At 38.2% G+C, this 5,952-nt stretch overlaps 1 pseudogene; it reads right to left on the reverse strand.

Annotated features, from left to right (window-relative positions):
• Positions 1–4,329: 4,329 nt before the first annotated feature.
• Positions 4,330–5,644, reverse strand: LOC141570003 (septin-10 pseudogene; annotated as a pseudogene).
• Between the last annotated feature and the right edge of the window lie 308 nt (positions 5,645–5,952).

The raw sequence follows: 5,952 nt of genomic DNA on the forward strand, positions 1-5,952 counted from the left end.
TTTGCGACAACATGGATGGATCTTGAGAGTATCATACTAAGCAAAAATAGATGGAAAAGGACAATAACCACATGAGTTCACTCATATGTGATATAAAACAGAAAGCAACAAATGAACAAACAAAACAAACAAATTAATAGACACAAAAAACAGTATGGTGGTTACCAGAGAGGAAAGGCAGTAGAGAGAGAGGATGAAGAGGTTAAGGGGGTCAAATATATGGTGATGGAAGGAGACTAGACTTTGGGTGGTGTCATGCAGTGTCTCTGGTCCTGCTCCCCACACAAGAATGCAGGATATGGTGAGGCCAAAAAGGAACACCAATGGAGCCATAGGTAAGGGATTCGTACCACTGTAGTCCTGTTGGCTGCTGGGTTGGAGACACAGGAAGCAGGAACCGCAACCTGCCGTCTGCTTCTCTGCCAACCAACCAAACCCCCAATGCAGCCACGGCAGGTATATCAGTGGCTAATGGCTAAGTGGTAACAGCTGATGGCCAACTAGTCACAGCTAGTGGCCATCTACTACCCAAGCCAGCACCTTTCCACATGAGGCCAAGAGCCTGGAAACTGCTCTCTGGGACTCTGTCCCCATAGGTGGTGAGCATACAATGCAATATACAGATAATGTATTATAGAATTGTACATTTGAAACACATTTATTATTAACCAATGTCACCCCAATTAATTTAATTTAAAAATCATAAGAGAAAATATTTTTACAGTACTGTATGTGTTCACCAAAAAGAAATCTGCATATAAGTGGACATAGGCAGGTCAAACCCATGTTGTTCAAGTGTCAACGGTACTCAGTAATCCGTTCTCCCCCATACCTTCAGAGCACCCTTACCTATTCAATGTAAATCATATTACAAGGCAGGTTGTGTTGTTATTGTTTTGTTGATTATTTGCTGTTCAATATCTGAAGTATAATTGAGATAAAATGTGGGTCACTGAATAAAAGGCCTTGTTGTATTTTTCCTTCAACAAGCAGTCTTTGATCTACTTAAATTCATCAATAATAGATTAAGCACATTAGCATTTTATCTACTTCCCACAACCTCAAATCAGTTCAAAACTTAAAAAACAAAACAAAACAAAAACCCATAAAATTATACTTTTGTGTTTGTATGTCTATCAAATAGTATGAATTTGACAGGTTGGCCTTTCTTTAGAATTCAGATATGAGGGAAATTGTGTTTAATTGATGTGATAAAAACAAAAGGGAGGAACAGAGTTGAACAGCCAAATAAAAACGATTTGCTTCTCTTTTACGTAAGAAGCCTGGAAGTTATATCAACAGTTGTAATTCTCAGTTCACTTTGTTTCTCTTTCCCCCTCTCTGACTCCAATCTAGCTTATTTTTGCATTAAATAATTCAGCTCCTTTCCCTTTGTAATAGTCTGTATTTGGGGAGATGAAGACAAACTGCTTAGACCTTGAAAAACACATAGACTCCTCGGGTAGATGGCATCTGCGAGGACTCAGAACTCCCTCCACATTCTATAGGGAAAAAACAGAGCCAGGTGCATTTCTTCCCAAATCAAATTAGCTGCAAGATGCCACATCCAATTGTGGCAAATTGATGTGAGAGTTTGTGATGTCTGCAGCAGCTCTCCCAGCAAAGGTCACCACGAAAAGACACAGACACCAGGCGGGGGTGCAGCAACTTGTGCTAAAGCCGCTCTGACAATAGCAGGAAGATGTAAAATGCCATCAGCTTTTTGAAAATTGCAAGCGAATCCAGTTGTAAGTATGTATTCTAATTGGATTTACTGTGCCATCATTTACCTTTTTAAGGATGTTAACATAACATTATGTTTAATTGAAAAAATGGGTAGTTAACTATTCAGGAGAGACTCTCCAGCCCCCCATGTAAGCCACAGTCTAATCAGCCACAAAATATAGGATGCCCTAATCACATCGCCAGACAGTTTTCTCATTTCTTAAATAAAATTTGCTTATTTACCACCCAAAATTAACTAAAAATGTTGACATGTGACAAATTTGCCCGTCTTGATAGTTGTTTTTAAAGATCTCCCCTGACATTAACAAGTTTACATCATGCTTTCTGACATTTAATTAGTCATATTTTATTTAATTAGCATGGTAAGACATCTAAAGCAATCCAAATGTTTTCTGAAACGCCCAAACAGGAGACGGCAGTTCCATACATTGTGAAAGACCAGGCATATCCCTACTCAGACTGCTTACCCAGTTTGCTGAGAAAGGAGAGTATGCTCTGGTTTCAACAGATTATTTCAGGACCCTCGTCAAAATCTGTCTATAAAGTACATATACTTTCTAAGCCAACTTAACCCAGGACACGTCTCTGCTTGAAGGTAAAAAAGCTATCCACTTCACCTGGCAAGCTCATTCTATAACTATATTTATTGAATAATGAATGGATGAATAAGAACATTGTCTTGGAAAAGATCGTTTTATGCGATTGAAATTCTTTCCTCTCACAACTTTCTTCTCAACTTCTCATGTACTTTCTTTATACAACTACTGATGATTTTCAGGGCACCAAGACTGCTATCAAAGCAGGTCTTAAATACAATATAGACATCTATTGAGCACTTATTATGTCCAGGCATCATGCCAAGCACTTTCATGCATTTAATCTCTCCCCAAACACTAGGAGGTAGGAGCCATTATCACTTCCACTTTTTAAGCTGATGAAACCAAAGCTTAGAGATGGTTACTAACACCTGGCAAACAACTGGCCAAGTTCAGGATCAAACCCACAACTTCTTGGAGCAGATCAGAGCCCCTGTAAAAAATCACCTGCCCCTCAGAGGGCAGATTTATGCTCAGAGGCAGTTCCTCAACTCTGTTCACACTCAGGCTACACTATTACAAATTCAAGCCTGAGCACTTCACCAGTCCACAGCTCAGCCTAACTCTTTGGTGGTTAGTCCCACTCTTTTTGTGGCTGGTCCTACTCTTAAAAAAAAAAAAAAAAAAATATATATATATATATATATATATATGCAAGCAATTCAAAGTACTATGGAATATCCATAATAAAAAGTACAAAAAAAGAAAAAGAAAATGAAAAAAACCACAATGGAAATTTTATTTCTAATTCTAGAATGTAAATTCTGCTCCTTTCATACTGTACCATGGAAATGGTAACAAAACCCTGCCCTAGTTTACCTAGTAAGATTTCATTTTGTTTATTTTTAATTTTTTTGGTAAATATGTAGATATATTTTATTAGTCCAGAGTAAATGGCAGTTTTATTTACAATATTCAAGTACAAAAAAAAGTAAAAAAATACATACCTATGACTGTTAAGAAAAAATTAATTGTTCTGAGAATACTACAAAGGCACTCAATTGAAACATCCCTTGAGATATGACTTATCTAAATGTTTATATGTTTAATATTTAGATTTTCAGTTATTTTCTTAAGAAATATATTTTTTTGTACACCTGAAATCTATGTAATTTTACTAACAATTGTCACCCCAATAAATTAAAAAAAAAAATAACAAACCTAAAAAAATATATATATATATATATTTAATAAGACGATTCAACCTTCTTATTTTTTTCCCTGAAAGACAGAGTTTAAGCAACAAGCATGTAATACCCTAATGAAAATACTGTGATAACACCCAGGTTTAAAGGTATGTATCACTAGAAAAGGGTTTATATACCTGGATGTTTTTACTTTTAAACATATTTTGTTTCCTCATAATAACACACCAACCACAATAAGACACACTAAAGCATGGAAGCCATCATTTTGTATAAAATTTGATACCAAAGCTTAGGATCATGTCACCAATTGCTCACATCAAAAATTAAAAAGTTCTATAAAACTGTTGAGAGGTCAGTATCAGGTACATAATACATTTTAAAACACATTCCCAAAATTTTGCTTTTAGTATGTACCAAAAAAAAGGTTCATCTTGGAATACAAATGCAATCCGTTAGCCATATCTGAATGAGTTCTGTACTTTCAGTGGCACTGACACTGCTCTGTGGTACAGTGCTCTGCAAAGTGACAATAGGTGGGCAGCAGGAGGAACCATCTAGAGTCATCACAAACCAGCGACTTAAAAACTTCTAACAACAGTGACTATGTAAGTGCTATTGTTCATTCTGGCTAATGTATTGACCTTATACTTAAAAGTATTTTTTCATAAATGGCAGTCACTAATTGGCCATTTGTGTGACTGGCAGTCACATAAATTGGCCATTTGTCAGATACAGAATAAGTGATGCAGCAAATAAAAACAGCCAGAAAATCACAGCATACTTGTAACATTTTAATACATTTTGCTTGTGATGACCGTCTGTGATCTGGAAGCTTTGTTTTACATAAAATTGGAGTTCTTATGGTCCTTGTCGTTCCTCATTCAGGTTGCCGCCCGTTGCCATAAAAGTCTGGTTATGGTATATCTCAGAGGTAGCTTTCTTGAAAGAGAAAGAGATTATTTCTTCTTTTAAAGTCTTCTCTTTTCTTCAAGCTTCTTTGTGTCTTCTTGGTGAACTCTTTTGGTGCTCAAATATGGTCGGTAGCTCTCTCTCGGCTTCTTTCAGAATGGCTTCTTTCTGTTTTTGCTACAAAAACATCTGCTTCATTTTTTCTTTGTTCCTCTGACATTCACCATAAAATTTGTGGTTTTTCCTTCATAGGTTCTTGAAGACTGAGTGGCTTATGCTCTGGGCCCATATCAGTAAAGCCCGTTTCCTCCAGTTTGTTTGCAACCCCTGGAAAGTTCATCGTGTAGAGCCGAGTGTGTGTCCATTCTGGCAGATCCTCCATGTTTGTACAAATGAGCAATTCCTGGAGTTTTACAAAGTCACAGTGGTTTTCATTTTCCTCTTGTACAACGCTCCAAGGTTACTGGTGGGATGTGACCATTTTATTTCTAACTTTTACCTCATCCATACTTCCTACAACAGCAAATGGCAAGTGTCCATTCATTGATGCATGGATTTTAGCAGTAGATTCAAAACCTGTTGAACTGGTATATCTTGAGGCCACTGCTGACCAATTCACTCATGAGCTTGATCTTAAACTTCTGTAATTCAGTTTTAGAAATTCCATCTGCTTTGGCAATCACCAGTGTAATGTTCACCTTGCTGTGAAGACTCTTCACAGCCAAGAGATCCAGTGTCTTCAGAGAATGGCCTGTTGGTGAGAGGAAGTCGAGGCAGCATGGATACGAGAACCGTGGTAGTTAAAGAGAGAGAGCGCTTAACCTTAGGTTCTTCTTGGAGACAGGCCTCAAACTGAGCATCTGTGTAGTCAACTACTGGTTGTTAGTTCTTGTGATTGTTTATTTGGTCACCAAATCCCACTGTATATTCACAATGTTGAATTTCAATCGAACTTTACTTCCTTGGCATTCATATGTCCGAGCTTTAAGTCTAACATGTGGGTAAAAACGTGGAGATTCACTGTCTTCAAAATTAGTATTAAAGAATGTATTAATCAGCGTTGATTTTCCAATTCCAGTCTTCCCAACAGAAAATATTAAAACAGAAGACTGCTGAACGGATCAACTAACCAGTAGATTTGCAAACTCTCAAAACCAACATGGCCACATAGTTAAGGAACAAATATTTTGTTGGTCTCTGGTCATCATCAGATACTTGGGAGGATGTACAAGGTTTTGTTGCCATGTGAGACTGAAAGAGGTCAGGTTCTGGAGTAGGAGCTGAGCTAAGCAGGCTGGGGTCCAGCGAAGCGACAGTCTCAGCCCTGGTCGCCTGAGCGGTGTGTCCCAATAGCAGAAGGAGCCAAGGGGGCCAAAGAGGCTTAATGAGCTGGGCGGCCTCTGCTGGAGGTCTGGGAAAGGGAGGGGCTGAGCCTGGTGGCCTCAGTGACCCATGGATACAGGAGCGCCTCTCCATGTTTTACAGAACAAGTCAGTGCAGGGGGAGGGTGACTGGAGGACACTGGGGAACGTCAAGATTTCATTTTAAATGGC

The sequence above is a fragment of the Rhinolophus sinicus genome, chromosome 1 (genome assembly GCF_057876585.1).
Source record: "Rhinolophus sinicus isolate RSI-liver-muscle chromosome 1, RSI-T2T, whole genome shotgun sequence".
NCBI lineage: Eukaryota > Metazoa > Chordata > Mammalia > Chiroptera > Rhinolophidae > Rhinolophus > Rhinolophus sinicus.